At 41.1% G+C, this 17,473-nt stretch overlaps 1 long non-coding RNA gene across 1 annotated transcript; it reads right to left on the bottom strand.

Moving 5' to 3' along the window:
* Positions 1-2,435: 2,435 nt before the first annotated feature.
* Positions 2,436-4,531, bottom strand: LOC116091619. Its single transcript, XR_004119075.1, has 2 exons — positions 4,440-4,531; positions 2,436-2,610 (listed from the first exon to the last, which is right to left on the bottom strand). It is a non-coding gene; the product is annotated as an uncharacterized LOC116091619 (long non-coding RNA).
* Between the last annotated feature and the right edge of the window lie 12,942 nt (positions 4,532-17,473).

Raw genomic sequence — 17,473 nt, 5'->3', positions numbered from 1 at the left:
CCCAAAGAAATGATTAAGTAATGGGAAAACCATTCTCTGAAAGGGTTAATATAGTTCTCAAAAGTCTGGGTTAATTCACTCACAAATGGACTATTACAAAAGACTGAGCTGTCCCTTTCTTGGTCTCTTCCTTGTTCACACACACACCCATTGGGCATGTAGCCATTTTCTTTTCTACTTTTCTGCTGTGTTGTGACACAGCCAAGGGGGTCCTTGCCAAACATCTGCCAAGCTGTTTGGACTTTCCAGCCACCTGAATCACGAGCCAAACAAACTTCTTTTCTCTATGCATTACTCATGTACATGAGTTTTGTTATAGCAACACAATAAAACTGAGGCATCTGTCTGACTCTCATTAAGGAGATGGAGCAAGGAGACAAGGCTGGCCGAATACACCTGCGCTGTTCCCGATGAGGGCTATCTTAAGAGGCAAGGGAGAAGGATAAGAAGTAGAAACAGTCTCTAAGAGTACTGAGAGCAACAGAAAGTCAGCCCAGTACTCTTCTGCAAAGGAAAAGACTACCAGGTACTGAAGCTAATGCCAATGAAAACAAAAGGGGGTGGGAGAGAGGAAGCAGATTCCCCCCAGGTTCACACAAAGCCTTATGTTTACAAGGTCTATAAACCACTAGATTCCACTTTTTCATTAAAATAAAAAAACATACAAAGTCAAGTAGACCAGATATGGCCTCCAAAGTCTAGCTTATTTTGCAAGAAGATAGGCAGCAATGCAAAACCTAGAATTTTCAGGAAGGTCAACTAAGAAAACAAAACAAAAACAAAAACAAAAACAAAAACAAACAAAACCAAACAAAAAACTGGGCTTAGGGATTAAGAAACATAGTGATGGTAATAAAACGGTTCTAGAGGTACAGGGTGCTCTGGAGTTTCTGAACCTTCACCACCTCACAAAAGCACACAATGTGTGCTTTAATGTGCTCTCAGGCACAGAGTGCTATGGAGCTGATGATGCAAACTCAGATGTGAGTACTGTTTGTTTATGAATCCAATCGAAGATGGCACTAACTTGGTCGTGGGTGGTATATCCTATTACAAAGAACCTCATTGCCATGAGTTTCCACGGATTTAGTAGGTTAGATATTTTTTTTTAAATATTTTTTTTCAAATTTACATTTATTTAGTTTTTCATGTGACACAGGGTACACATGCTAGTGCATGTGTGCATGCCTGTGTGTGCATGTGGTGTGTTTCTGTTTGTAGAAGTTCCTTTCTATATATTTTTCTGCTTCCCAAAGAATTAGAATAATACACACACATATATACACATGTATAAGTACACACACATTCATATATAGAGTATATATGTTCTAACTCTCTGGAGAGAGAAAAAGAGTGGGTATGTGTGGTGTTCATGTGTATGTATGTACGCATGAATGTATGTATGTATGTATGTATGTATGCATGTATGCATGTATGTGTAGATACTATAGGCATAAACAGAAAGGTAGGGATGGAGAGAGAAACAGAAAGAGATTGATTTATTTTAAACAATTTTCTTGAATAGCCAAGGAGGTTGAAAATTCCCAAATGTACGGGGTAGGTTGGCAAGCTGAAAACCCACAAGCTAGCTCATTTTCTGGAATGAATTCCCTCTTGCTTGGTTGTTGTTTTGTTCTATGAAGACCCTCAACTGATTGGATGCAGCTCAGATATATTAGAGAGGGAAATCTGCTTTAGATAAGTCTATCGTCTCAAATGGTAATCCAGTTCCCAAGATATTATGGACCTTTCCAACTTGGCGAGAATCAATCATCTCAATATTTAAGTTGTAATAGGAAATAAGGAAATGAGGTTACAGGATCACAAAGTTTCCTCTTGGTGTTTCTAGGGATTTGCAGAGAAAGTCTTGACTGTGTCTTGGAACAAGTACAATCAAGTTTTCTAACCTTCACATCTTGGTGGAAGGACACCACTAGAAACTACTGAACTTTGTCCCAGGGCCTCATAAAAGACATGGTTCCCTGGAGAGCTGTGGTTACACCCACAGTTCTACCACAAAGTACTTATTTCTTGGCAATTCCAGATTTGAACTTCTAGGGTACCACAGTTGCCTTGAGCTCTGTGATGAAGACAGATGGAGGAAGAGAGTCCCACACTTGGGGACTGTTTATCCCTTGGCTCTTGGATAGCTCCACTTGCTGTCATTGCATGTAGTCTTGGTATGAAATCAGCTTTCCTTGTGTGGATCTTTATCCAAATGGACTGAAAACTTCATTTAAAGCAGATGACCAAGAACATCAAAAAGGCATGCTGACCATATGGCAAGCTTCCCTTTGAAGCTTGTTATCTGCCCTTAGATAAAGGTACTTCACAATTTATCCTCTTTCTGAAAACTTACATTTTTCCCACTTTTTACTTGCAAGTGTGTGCTTTCATCTTGTTCTTTGTTAAGAAGGAGAAAATAATAACAGGGATATTTTTAACACTAGAGCAATACATTTATTTGCCTTCTCTTCCTTCCATGTCAGTGCCAAATTCAATGGACTCTCTCCCAATGATTCCTCTTGTTGGTTCTTGGAGAAGCATTTCTTGGTTCTTAAAAGTACTTTTGTACAGCAAAGGAAACAAGTGCCAGAGTGAAGAGACACCCTGTAGAATGAGAGAAAACCTTTGTCAGCTATGTGTCTGACAGTGGTTAACACAATACTAAAATTAAAAACATTAGACACCCCTATACAAATCATGCAATCCATAAATAAGCAAGTGAATTAATTGGACAGGCAGGTTTCAAATTAACATGTACAAATGGCCAATAAACATATGAAAAATGTTCAAGGCCCTTAAATGTCAGAGAAATGAACATCAAAACTATACTGAGGTCTCATCCTCCTCCAGTTAGAATGGCCATCATCAAAGAGATAAACAAGAAGTGATGGTGAAGGTGTAGCAGAAAAAGAAGCCCATATATACTGCTAGCTGGGAAGTAAATTAGGGCATCCAGTATGGCACTCAGTATGAAGTTTCCTCTGATCCTAAAAGTGGAGCTAATATATGACCCAGATGTACCTTTTCTTAATATCTAAGTCCTTGGACCACAGAGATGCTAGTGCGTCCATGCTTATTGCTGCCCTAGTCATAATATTGAAGACATAGAACCAGCCTAGAGAGCCTTCAACAGATAAATGCATAAATAACATATTATAGTTTTATTCAATAGGGTTTCATCCCATCATTAAGAAAAAGGAAATTGTGTCATTGATAGGAAAATACAACTGGAGATCATTATATTAAACAAATAAGCTGCAATTGCAAAGATAAATATCACAAGTTTTATCTGATACATGGACTCTGGACTCTACACTTTAAAATGTATATGAAATATGAGAGCAGAAGGAAGACTCTTTAGGAAGAGAAAGATGACAAATTTTAGGGAGGTATAAGAGAGGACAATAGGGTGAATATGAGCAAAGCACATTGCAGCCATGTATGAAAATGAAAGTGAAATATATCATGTACAATCAACTTAAGCTAGGATTACTAATCAAAAACCCCTTCACCTTTCTGTTTCCATGCCCCTGATTTTTTTCTGTGTCCTCTATACAACTGCAATAAAGAAAACCTCAGTGTTTAGTCTCAACATAATCTACATTTATTTGTCCCCATACTTTCTAGGTGATATCACCTAGGCTCATGACTTAATATTTAGAACCACCTATAGTTCAGATTTTTATCATTAATTCAACTAAGACCTCTCTCCTCACCCCAGGCTCACTATCCACCACTAAGTGGTACTTTCTTAGGTCCTTTAAGAAACAGACTGAATTAGATATACAGGAAGTTACCTGTGAAGTGGAGCAACCTACCCAAGAGGTGGAAGCAGGCAAAATGTGCCTCCAAACTGCAAAGGAGGTCTGATGCCATGGGAGGGACAGGGCTGAAGGAGAAGGGGAAATAGGCAGGAGAATGGGAAATGGGTTGAAGAGTCCCAGACCACAGCAGAACAGTTCTAGAAAATGTCTATGCTTGTGCTAGGAAGTCCCTTAGCCAAAGTTACCTGCCAAATCATTCCCCATATCTTGTAGGAATGAGCCTTTGGAACAATCAGGGTCTAGGAGCAGACTATTGATAATGTGGTCTCAGTGCAAAGTGTAGATTCTCATCTCATAAATCCATTTTGCTTCCTACAGCATGAAATCTTAGTTTCACATTTTCACACCCTCCAAATTAGCTGATGGTTTAGACTAGCTCTTGACCATTTAACAAGCATGCCAAACGTAAAACAATAGAACTCTTTATTGTCCATACCATGTAGATGTGAAGTTTGTTCTATATTGGTAAATGCTCTCAGTTTTGTCTAGATACTATCCAGATATTATCCAGTTCTCTCCAAGGGCATAGAACTCATTCTAGACTCTAGGATCTGGAGTTTGCTCCCTACCTGTTATGTTTGGTCCACCAGTCAGTCCTGCTGGCCTTACCTCAGAAAGCTCAAATCCATTTACTCTTCTCCATTTTCACTGTCACCATCACATCCCAAGCCTCCATGTGCTCTCATGTACCATCCTCAATGGCATCCCCATTGTCACTCTTGTCAACTTCTAGCTACCTTTGTGACACCCAAAGTATCCTTTATGAAGTCATTTGGAACCCCTCTTCTCCAGTGACCTTTTACTGTATACCTACCAAACCCCAAGCACATTAGCATACCGTCCCCATGTCTTTTCACCTCATAAATATAAGCACTGTGAAAGCAGAAGCTTTGCCTGTTCTCTTTAGTATAATTGCTGTTGCCCAACATAGACCTAGAAATGATAGTAGGAGCATATAGCTCATTTGTTGACTGTTAAGTAGGTGAATCTCTTTTTCACAAGGCCTCAGAACTTAACTATTAAGTGCTGTTGATGGCTATGTTACATAGAAATATGTTTACAGTACTTAATGTTGGTTTTGTCAAAGTGTGATGTTTTAATTTTTGTGGACCAAGAAATCCAGAGCTAGTCTACCAGTGCAGGAATGTCTGGAGTTCCACAATGCAGCGGGATCCAGAAGATGTTCTTTTGTATTTTCACGAGTGCTCCCAAGCTCCCTAGTGGGTGCCTTCCATCCAGATGCATTTTTTTTATGGTCACAAGATGGCTGCTCTGCCATCCATAGAACTAGCATCTGTGCTCCAGGAAGGAAAAATAAGGATGCCAAAGACAGATGTTATAAATCGAATGAGTCTTGCCCTTTCAAGAGCTGTTGTGGGTTGCCTACCCAAGGATTCAGACTCTTCAAAGAAGATTAGTGTGTTGAGAGGGAGTGCTGTCAAGATGAAGGCACACAGAAGGGAGTCAGAAGAAACGTGATTGTGCAGAGGGGCATGTAAGGCCATGAATCCATCTCAACTTCATTGGAAATCTAGAGCATGGGGGAGGGGTCAGCTATATAGACTCCATGCTGACAGGTCATTGAAGGCCAATAAGTAGGTGATTTCTTTAGCCAAGGCAAACATATAGATGTTAACACCCAAAAGGCTGTCAGCAGTATTCTCAACAATTGAGGCCACAAGCTGTTCTTTCCTAAACCTCGGCATCACAAAAGCACCACACAGGCTTCCCTGAAGACCTTACACTCCAACATTTACTTGTATCTTAGTGATCAGAGCCATGACATGCAGCTGTCTTTAGCTACAAGGCAGCTGGGATGTGTGGATTTTAGCTGGGCATATTGCCACTCCGAATAAAACAAAGGTTCCATTAATAAGAAAAAGAGGTAGAATGTTTAGAACATTCAGGCAGGCCACCAGCAGTCTTTGGCAGATCGCCTGTTCTCCACTTTCTTGTCTCTCTTCACTCTACTTTCCTAGTGCCTGATCATTAAAATAAATTAAGCAAGCAAAGAAAGCAAACACATAAACAAAACAAACATGAATAAATCTCTTTCCTCCTTCATTAACCAATAAACAAAAGCTTATGAAAATCTCATTACAAAAGCACATACAAATCCATGCATATAGCTCTCATGCAGAGGATGGCTACTACCATGCTAAGCATACTTTGGTCTTCACTGGGCCTAGAGGAGCCTGTGTAGACATGTAGACTCTATCCTTTGGATACTCATAAATAGAACAAGGAAACTGACTTTTATAGAAATAACCTGATGGAAAACAAACACCTAACTGGTGTGTGTGGGTGGAGGGTGGGGGTGACCTCTGAAGAAAGGGGACTGAAACAGATATACACTCTTGTCTGTGGCAAAGCTTCATAGAAGGTTGGAGAAACAAGTAAGTGCTGGAGATAGTATATTGAAGTGAAAAGACTAGATATTTTCTAGGAGATGGATGGGTAGGGAGCATCGAGCAGCTAGAATCACAGTATAGGGAGGCAGCTTGAGGGACAAGGGAAGGTAAATGCAGCAAACAACAACAAAGGAACCATAGTCCTTTAACTGGCTCCTGACTCCCATTGCCTAGTTTAGAGGTGTTCTGCTGAGCAGGCCTCCATGCTATGGTAAATATGGCATCTGACAGTACTGCAGGAATGAGAACTGAGGATACCTCAAGCAGGTAGGCAATGCCTACGAATGGCTTCTCACAAGTAACCCTTTCCTAATAGTCTAGACAGGAAATGGAGAAGGTTGGCTCAGTGGAAAACATCAGTTGTGCCCACACAACCAGCTGCTCTGGTAACATGAAAGTCACAGCACTTGGAAATACTGAAAGTGGGCATGGCAGGGAAGAAATGGCAGTGAGTCTGAGCGACAGCTGGAGCACAGACCAAAGGCATGGCCACTCCTTCTCTAAGCTTGCTTTCCTCTTCATTCTCATGGGATGCAGAGGATCCGGTCACCTGCCTCTTCACTGACTACTTACCTTCTTCATCCTTTCCTGAAAACCCTGATGGTGTTATGGGCTTTCTCTTGTTTAGTGAAGATGTATGCTGCAAAGGAAGTAGGTCCCAGTTCTGAACTAACAAGGTAGACAGCTAGTGATCCCTGTATATTAACTGATGTGGTTCCATTCCCTTTGCTCGTGACATGAGCATATGATTTAACTCTGACCAATGCTATGACAAGACATGTCTTTGGTAAAGCTCCTGAAAGAGATTTCAACATTAAACATGATGAGTAAAGATTTCAAACCTCTCCTATCATCTCTCTGACTTTGTGTTCATTCTCTGCAGATGAATTTCATCCTTGCCACCATAAGACAATCTTGCCAAGGACAAGACAATACACCACAGACACACAAGGAGAGATGAAAGGAAATGAGAGCCGGACCCCAGGTCCACATCACTGAATTACCAACTCCAGTGCCCCTGCACTTTGAAACTCCTCATCATGTAAGACAATGAATCCTTTTTCAGTTACATAAAGTGCATGGAGATTTTTCTGTTATTTCCAGCTATGGCAAATCCAGTTTATAAAGAACTTCTGACAAAAAAGGGCCAAACACAATGGCATGGCATGAGAATGTATAACATACTAGGTCAATATTCTATATTACAAATCTGAATTTTCATATACAAATATATGGAAATTCATCTATCTATCTATCTATATCTATATATATATATAAACATTGGAGTTTCTTTTTGTTATAATTTCTTTCATAATTCCACTTGATGCATGGAGAAAAACCTTGAAAATTTTCCAGTCTTTGGCTCTGTCTGGGGGTCATCACCAATCTGGACACTTATCCAGCCAATTCAATATTTGACCTGCTTCCTAATAACTTCCAACTGTTGACCCCGAAGTACCTTCCAGAGTGGGCACCCCAGCCAGAACCCACAGCATGGGGCTTGGAACATAAAGACAGAGTTTTCAATTTTTGGCCTTAGAGTTATTCTTCCAGGAAAGAACCAAGGCCTCTTAAAAAGGAACATTCCTTTTAGAAAATAAGAATTTAGGAAAATTGGGGCTTACTTTGCTTAGGGATTGGTTTTATGTCCACATTAGGGATCTCCAAAAGCAGCCCTGAATTTACAATTTCAAGACTATTGTTTGTCCAACTTGGAAATTAGTGCATGGACTCCAGATGAAACAATTGAACAACACAGAAGCAATGTACAGCATAAATATTCTTATTTCCTAACTACTTGTCAGCTATTTCCAGTGAGTAAATATTTACACATTTTCCTCTCCCCCTGCAGAAAGCAGTACTCACATATATGGACATAAATATTTTGGTGTATGTAAATATTTACTTGCACGCACAATATATTTCTTTTTTCCAGTCCCCCTTGTAAGTTCTTTAATAACAGAACAATTCCTGCTTACAAATAAGTTCTGATCTTGCAGTCCTCCTGGAATGTTCTGCAAAGGAGAGACGTTTTATGAGACCAGTGATTGCTGCTTAGCCAGAACAGTTGGGCTCAAATTAGAACTCAGCATCCTACTGGCTGTGTGACCCAGAGCAAGTTGTTTAGTCTTTCTGAGCCCTGAATCTCCTCATGTGTGAGGCTAACAGCAGCATCTACTGTGCAGCATTGCTAAGAAGATGGAGTGATTTCTTGTAGATGAAGTACCTCAGACATAATCTAGCACATTGTCAAGCTTAATAAATAATATTAAAATATTTTCCTGTTGTCAATCACTGGAAATAAGTATATCGCTCTTTTCTAGATGATATTGTGGATACATCTTAATTTTATCTAAGTATCCCTTTTATATCATTCACAAAATTTCAAATGCTAACAATATGAGCAAATTGCTTCACACTGGCTTTTGATTACTTTCTACCCTCCACTGGGTGAGTGGCTATCAGTTTTAAGCGTTTTCTTTGTGCCAGGCACTTTGCAATACCAAAGATTATGCTGCATTTTGTTATGACAGCAACCTTATGAGGGAAATAATATTTGAGTCTCCATTTCTCAACCTGAAATTGAGACTCAGTGTGCATAATTAATGTACCTTCAGTTAAATAATGTGGAAATGATGGAGATGAGACTCGAACCCAGGTATTTTGAATGTGAAAGGTTCTGCTCTAAATCACTAAGCTATTGTGGAGTTTCCAATGTTTACACACAAGCATCCCATGCAGGCAGTGATCAGAATGAATCAGCTGCTTCCCTGCTCCTTCTCTCTCCCCTTCCCTGTAGTCAGAAAAATGGATTAGATTCCATTGTACTTTCTGTCCCTGGGGGTGTGGAAATACGCTATTGACAAACCAACGTGTCTCTCTTCAATCCTTATGAGTACCATATTGTGAAATGTGGCTGATTGGATCGTGTGAAACACACCATACCCAATTTTGGGAATTTGAGCCTGGATTCAATTTATAACTCTTGTCTAGGTACAGAGTTTCTCTGCTCTGCCTCTGGTATTGCATTCATGTTGTTCAACTCTTCAAGATGCTATGTTGAGTTGAAACCTTGGGCCTTGCTATCAGGACTCCTACCCCAAGACATCCTCTGAATATCTCCTTATTACAAGAGGTTATCACATCTTTCAGCCATACTCTTTCTTGTTTAAAGCCTTCTCTTGTAATTGATTTCCAGGCCCCTCAGCAATCATTAAACAAAGGTCACTGGAATTTTCAGTTCTGCAGGATCTTGGAGCATCTTTCTCTACATAGTTATAACCCAGAGATTAGGTAATTTTTGTTCTCACTGCCTACCTTATTACATACATCTATTAGAAACTGATGACTAGACAGACTGGAGTCCACATGCTACCAGCATTCGTGGCCAGTCTACCTGGCTATGTCAATTTCCTTAGGCAGATGGACTCTGCTTCTCTTTCCTCTTTCAAATCACTTAGGATTACAGCACTTTAGCAGAACCCTTGTTCTAAGGACGTCTTCAAAATGTGGTTCTCATCTTGTTGATATCTCCACATAGAAGGAGCTTCAACTAGAGTTTGAGAAAAGTGAATCCAATTACCCAGCACAGTTCCCTCACACAGAACTGCTCTAAATCATATTTACAAATTTTTAGGTGGGAAACACACCTTCTTATTCCCTTGCATTCTCTCTATCTCTATCTCTCTTGAATGAAAGCCATATTTCTGTTTGTGAACCAATTAGAAACAATGACTGATTGCTTCAGAAAGTATTTTGAAGCACCCACTACTTATGCATTTAGTATGGACAACACTGAAGGGAACAAGGCTTGGTTCAAGTGCATAATAACTGTTTAGTCCTTAAAGGCAAAGGGATGGGAATGTAAATGATGGATCTAAAGTGAGAAATGGCAAAGCAGATGTGTGTTTAGGATTGTATGGGATCTGAGAAAAGCATCAAATTAAAAGGTTCCTAACCATGCTAGGAGAACTGTATTAGTTACGTTCTATGATGAAAACGCTGTACAGAAGCAAGTTAACATGGTAGAATGGCATGGTCTGTGACAATAGGAACTTCTGGCACATTCACATCATGACAATTCAGAAAGCAGAGAGCAAGACTGGAGGTGGAGCTGTGTCATAACCCTCAATGCCAGCTTCGAGTGCCCTATTTCTGCTTCGTAGGCCCTCTAAGGTTCCACAACCCCCCCCCCCCCATAACACTATCAGTTGAAGACCAAACATTCAAACATTAGCTTATGGGTCATTTTATATTCAAACCATAACAAGGAGGATAGAGAAGTAGAGGGAAGAACAAGGAGATTATGTTCAAGGTCAGCACGGAACTTGAAGGACATTTCCTCATGTTTCTACTGCTGCCTAACAAATCACCCCAAATTAGTGGCTTGAAACAGCATTTTATTTGCTAAACTTTCTTCAGCCAAGGCTGAGATCAGCAGGGTGACTCTTCTGCTGGCCTTTCTGGTAATCCCTCTTGTAGCTAAATTCAGCTGGCAATTTTTCTGGAGAGTAGATTCACCTGAGCTTTTCTTTCTCCAAGTGGTCTTGGAGTCTCTCTGCCTTTCCACATAGTGATGTCATGTTTTTTTTTTGTTGTTTTTTTTTTGTTGTTGTTGTTGTTTTGTTTTTTTGGTTTTTTTTGTTTTTTTTTAGAGCAAGGCAGCCAAACTTCTTAAATGGAGACTCAGAATCCCAGGAACACAAGAGCAGAAGCTGTCAGGTGGTCTTAGGAATTAGGCCTGGGACTGTTTGCTTGCCACCACTACTGCATTCTGGTGATTAAATCTAGCTGTGGAACCAGCCCCGATTGAAAAGGAGTGGACTTTCCAAAGGCCTGAATATCAGAAGACTAGGTTCACTGGGGCAGACATATGGTGGACCAGCTAAATGAAACTGGAAAAGGCACTGGGTAAAAGCAATTGAAGCAAAGACACAGAAGCAGGTCAACCCATGGCTTTGGGAAAACCAATAGTGAGTTGCTGGCTATGGTCTCTGTGTGTTCTTTTGGTTTTCTTTGTTTGCTTTTTTAGTGTTTTGTTTTGTTTGCTTATTTGATTATTAACTTATTTTTTTTTTTGCTCCTTGACTTGACTCGATGTAGGGAAGTGCTTTCTGGTTTATTGAATGCCCATGTGATCCAATCCATCTCTTCTTTGATTTGTTATTTAATGTTTTGGTTATTATGACAAAGTATTTGAGATCATCAACTCAAGATGAGGAAGGATGTAGTTTTAATGACTGTTTTACATAGACATGACCAATCTGTGGGGCCAGAGGCCACATGTGCCCCAAGAAAGCCATGAATGTTGCTCAACACATTTGGACATGACACTTTACCACAATGTCAAAAGGTTAGACATTTTTAAAGATTTCAGTCAATGACTGATGGTTCCCCTTGCTCTGGGATTGTGGCAAGGCAGAGCAGCATAGGGGAGGGTGTATGTGTTAAAGCAGAGCTCATGGAAGCTGGTAAGCGGGCGTGGAGTGGATGGAGGCTGCAGTTACAGTAGCTCCTTGAAGAATATGACCTCAATGACATAACTTTTTCTCACTACCCTCCACATTCTAAGGGTTCCAGCCCTACCAGCAGCACCATAACCTGATAACCAGCATAAGAACCTTGGGGAGACATTGCAGATCCAAACTCTAACAATTGATCATATGAATTTAAAGGTTATGGCAGTGTTACTATCTAGTCACTATTGCTATTTTCTATCTTCTCTGGTCACTAAGGTAGTGCACCATTCTCAGTTTCCTTTGTAGTTAAAGATGGCCATGTCAACTGAGTTCTGGAATATATGGTAACATACAGTCACTCAAGACTTTGTCCATATTCTAATGTTTGATCTTTCACATTCTTGCCCCTTTCCAATCGACTGAAAATAGGAAACTCCAGCAAAGAATTTCAGATTGAAGATGACAATGGTGTGCAATGGAAGATACCTGGATTCTTGGATCACTGTAGTGGTATGTGTTCAATACAATTAGGTTTGAGGTGTCAGTTTGTCACATAAGAATGAAACCATTTTTATCATTAATAAGCCCAGACTTGTGAAGGTCTGTAAGTTACGTCAGCCAGCATTACCCTAACTAGCATGAGTAGGGACTAAGGGGGCAGAAAACTTGTTAGTATCACCCTGAGGAAATGGGGGCTATGTGAGGAAGGAGGTTGAGAAGAGGGGAGATGAGTAATCGAGGTTTAAGTAGGGTCAGCCAAGTATAGGAGGAATTCTTTGAATGAGATCATGATAATCTTTCTTTGCATGAGGCCCAATTTACCTGGAGGAACATCAGGAGCCTATTACAGGTGGACTCATTGACATATTCTCATCTGAAAGTGTACTGTACTTTTAGCTTTTCAAGGGCCTTTGACAGCTTGTAGCCTTGGAAACTCTCCATGGAGACTATATTGACAGCAAAGCAATGAAGTAGCTTTTTGGACAAGTTAAAGGACCAGAATATCATAGTAACATAAAACACTGTGTATTTGGTTCTCTGTTGTAATCTGATTACCCCAAGCAATCTTTCTACATTTCATGGACAGAATTCCCCCTCTTTTTTTTTTTTCTGAGTGGACAAAAATGAGGTTGAGTTGACATAGATCATAGAGTTAAGTGCAAGAGACCTGGAATCCACATCTTCTAATTCTAGGCCATTTGTAATACTATATATATATATGTATATATATATACATATATATATATATATATCTCACAAATATTATATATAACATTTGTAATACATATATTATATATGTATATATGTATGTATGTATGTATGTATATATACATATGATGTGTTTAGGCCACACTCATGGTCTACAGAACCATTCTAGCTCAAAGCTTCTGATTGGACAGCTCTAGAAGGTACTGCATCTCCTCCCCTTCTAAGACCTGTGTCTCTCAGCTTGCCCACTTGAAGGCTGGTTCTAGCACCCTGGAAGCTTACTTAGCTCGACACAGGCACAATTTGGAAATGTTAGGAAGTATATAGGTCAAGGGCAACACAATTTACTAGGGGATAAAATATAGGAGTAAATATTCTACTTTCCTATTGCCTTTCAGAGGTTTCCCCAAGGAACAAATGCCTGAGCCCCAGAAAATGTCTACAGCTCTTTAGTGCAGACTTTCCTCCCTGACCCTGCTCAGTTTCCAAGCAACCTCACCTCTGCTTTGCAGGACCATCTCCCAAAACTAACTGGCTGCTTGTGCTAGTCTCAGTCTGTCTGCTGCAGTACCCTTAGACTAGGGGAGTAAGAAACACGGGGAAAGGAGGAAGTTATTTTGGTTTCCTTTGTTCTCCCTGAACTGGCCTCAGACAACCTGTCCTAGCAGCAAGGAAGGATAATGACCATGTGCTTCTTTTACTAGACATGTTCTGTCAGACTCTCTGTTCTGTTCCAGGCAGTTGGTGGCCCCTGAGGGTCTGGACTCACCTATGCATTGGTGACTTTGCTCTGCTGCCCAGCTGGCATCAAGAATGACAATGAGCAGCTTTGGTTCCAAACAGCAGCAGATGCTGCCAGCATAACAACTTCTGCCAGCAAATTGGGGGTTGGGACTGTGCAAGAAAGTGTGATCACTTGCTCCGGCTGCCACAGTCCCCAGTGTCCTCTGGATCCAATAGTCACCAGGGAGGCCAGGATGATAGAGATGTCAGCTCAGCAGTGTCTGCTTGTTGAGACAAGTTTAGGATGGCATGGTGCCACGGAGAGGAACAGAGGGACCTTCACCAGATGCCAAAGGGTCCATAGGCCCAGGTCTGATATGCTGAACCATGGTGGCCAGTTATGCAAAAATGCCACCTGTGGACTCTCTCCCAGAACAGCTGTGTTTATTTATCCTCAAATTCATTCATTCACCCATATAGTGATGCTCCTTATGTATCTGGTGCTGTGTTATGAACTGGGCATGCAACAAGGAACAATGACAATATATTTTCCCAGTCATTTGAATGTATAATATGGAATGGAGACATTGTTTGACCAAATCTTTGTTGTTTTTGAGACAAGGGCTCCCTATGTGGCCCTGGATGACCTGGAACTTGCTATATAGACCCGGCTAGCTTCAAACTCACAAACATATCTGCCCGTTTCTGTCTCCCCAAGCACTGCAATTAAGGCATGCACCACCCATACCTAGCTTGATGAAACCTAATACATCTCTAATCATATGGCAGCAGGTGTTTTTTCTCTTACTTTATCTGAAACCCATGAGTGTATCACAGTATGCTGAGACTTGCATGTGTAATTCTAGTACTTGAGAGGTACAGGCAGGAGGATCAAGGGTTTAAAGTCATCCTCAAGTGCATATTAAGTTCAATGCTAGCCTGGGCTACATAGACCCAAAAATCAAACAAGAATACTGTTCTTTAGTGTGGTATAAGCTCCAGAGTTATGTATAACCCACACTTGTCAATAATACAACAGGCATAAATAACTGCCAGTATCCAATATCCAGCAGTTTTTCTCTGTAGGCCAGGGAGACACAAGTCAATCTACGGTGACTCCTAGAAAGGTTATAGGAGTGTTCTTCCTGGGGTGGTGATGATGGCTCTTTGCTTCCCTGAGTTCATCTCATCATAGTCTGCTGCTCCTGAGTACAAGCAGGCAGGGTTTTGCAAATGGGTTTTTCCCTCTTTGGAGGTAGAGAGGCATGGTGTGGGGCGGATAATCCCTCCAGCATCTTATATGTGCTTCTTGCCTGGGCTGCCATGTGTCTGGGAGTGCTGGGGTTGGGGCTTGGACTTCCTGCTTGTCTAGGAAATGGCCAGATCCCAGCTTCAGTTATTGTTGGTCTCCAGGGTTATTCCAGCTCTGGTTCTTGCAGATACTATTTGGAGCAGCTCCCAAGCCATTAAAGCCTTCCTCCTGGGGAACTCCACAGCTGTGGGAGAGGAGGAGGAGAGGGGGTGGAACAGCCAGTTCAGATTCACTTCAAAGCAGAAGTGGAACAATCCCCGTTACATTATTAATCCCCGGAGCCATGTAAAGTTTCATCTGTTTTCTCTCAACGAGTTTTTACAAGCTATATTTCCTAAAAGCTGCAAGACCTACAACCAAATGGTATCTTTCACATGTGTGTGAAAATCTTGGGATAACTCCTGTAGGGCAGAGGACAGGGCCACAGGTTCTAATCTTCCTTTTGACATAAAAAGCCAGGTGTGTGAAAATGGGTGAGCTATGATTCCTCTCTGGGTTGCCATATCTATAAGGGTTAGCTGTGGCAGCAAAATCAGTACTCAAAGTATCAGCAATAATACAATAATAATAAATAGTACAACATATCTGGTGGGTGGCAAGGATATGGCTGAAAAATCATACCTGGGCTTCTGGTATCAGAAACAATTCTACACCACCTATTATTACCTTAGACCAATAGGCCAGGTAGGCATGGTTTAAATGTCCAGCTAGCCCTTTCCTAAATTCACAAGCTAGAAACTATATCACCTAATTGGCAGTGCTGGGAGTTGGGGCCCTCTGGGGAGTGGACTCCTCTCTTAAATGCTCATGGGAGTGATTTCACTGTTTTGTTGTTGTTGCTGTTGCTGTTGCTGCTGTTGCTGTTGCTGTTGCTGCTGCTGTTCTGCAATAATGAGGACAATTTGCCTCTCTTACCTTTCTTTCTTCTGCCAGTGCAGAAGCACACAACAGAGGTTAGAGCTTCCATTTTGGACTTCTCAGTTTTCAGAGCTATAAGAGAACTAGATCCCAGTTTTTCTACAAGACTCAGTCTCAAATATTCTGTCATATCAGCTCCAATGGTTGAAGACAACTGTCTTATATGATATCAGAGGCACCATGAAGGAGAAGAAAGGTCCAAGGCCCTGCCGTCAGCAGAAGAAGGTTCCATGTCATGCCTTACCTGAAAGGCAGGGGAACATACTCCATCTATGACATGGAGCTTTCACTGCAAAGTGGGATGAAGGATCTGGAGCCTGGATGCCATTGGCCATAGTCTCCTCACTTATAAGAGAAGGAATTCCCCAGGTCATAAGTTCCTCTGGTGCCCCCTGCCTGTAAGGACAAATAATGAGCTGGAAACCAAGAAGTAGAAAATGGATGACTAGTGGATGACAGCAAGCAAGAAATCAGCCTGTTCTCGCTTTATAAAATGTCTCTGACAGGAAGGAAGGAGCAAACAATAGTGACAAAGATGCAGTTCTTGACATCTGCTCAGCTTCCCCACATAGGGGAAGTTCTTTGCACAAGCTCAGGATATGTGGCCATTGGAACAAAAATGCAAGTAAGTCCTGCTCTGAATTCCCATGCCTGTCCTGGCCTTCCTTATGCCAAGAATCACCATGGTGAGTAGACCTGCAGCAGAGATCAAATGCTCAGAGCTCTCTGTGTACATGTTTTCTGCTTTAGAGGCAAAAGAAGCAGCTTCCTGCCAGAGAATATGCAATTAAAAAAAAAACAAATTATATCAGCAGGACTCTCTTTGCTGGAAGTGTGAACTTGATAGAAATCAGAAATGCAAATGGTATTCAAGTGCGGTTAAAACTTCCGCTTTCCAAAAAGGGGAAAATTAATTGCTTTTATACTTACCGTAGTGATAAGCCGGAGGCACATGCTATACACAGGGAACAGCATCCAGAAACCTTCCAAAAGGAGGAGGGAAGGAAGGCAATAAATCTCCCCTAGAATGCCTCATGTTCCTTGCTGCAGATGTGCATGGCATGTAATTTTCTAGCCATGCAGTTCAGGAACCTGCCAAAGAGTTTCAACTTCACTGACTCGTGTAAGGAAGGTCTCAGGAAGGTTGGGGAGAATAGTCACATATGAGGTAATTGCTAGTAACCCATCATTGCTAGGAAAGGGTTTTAGTTTATGCTAGGAAAGGGTTTTAGCTTATGGGTTTTAGTTGACAGGGTATCAGAAGAATTTCTACTTCCTAGAATGCATGTTCTTGCAAGAATGTCCCTCCAATCCTTAAATGTGAGCCGCTTTCCTCCCATAGTTAGGCCTTTGCAGGGAATGGCCAGGGCTACAAAACTGCATGTCTCTCAAAAATGCAGAGACAGATTATCCTGGGGTTGTCCATTTTTAGTTTTGTTACTGGGATATGTAGTTTGCAAAATAGGCAACCCCACTGACTCCCAAAAGGTCTCAGCAGTATATCATTAAACAAACCATTTGCAAGCATCTTCTGAAAGTAAAGGCACATGTTCACCTTGATCTATCTACTCTACTCCCAAGTCTCTACTCAACTGAAACACATGCCTAGGT

Source organism: Mastomys coucha, chromosome X (genome assembly GCF_008632895.1).
Source record: "Mastomys coucha isolate ucsf_1 chromosome X, UCSF_Mcou_1, whole genome shotgun sequence".
NCBI lineage: Eukaryota > Metazoa > Chordata > Mammalia > Rodentia > Muridae > Mastomys > Mastomys coucha.
This window is presented reverse-complemented; position numbering and strand designations above follow the sequence as displayed.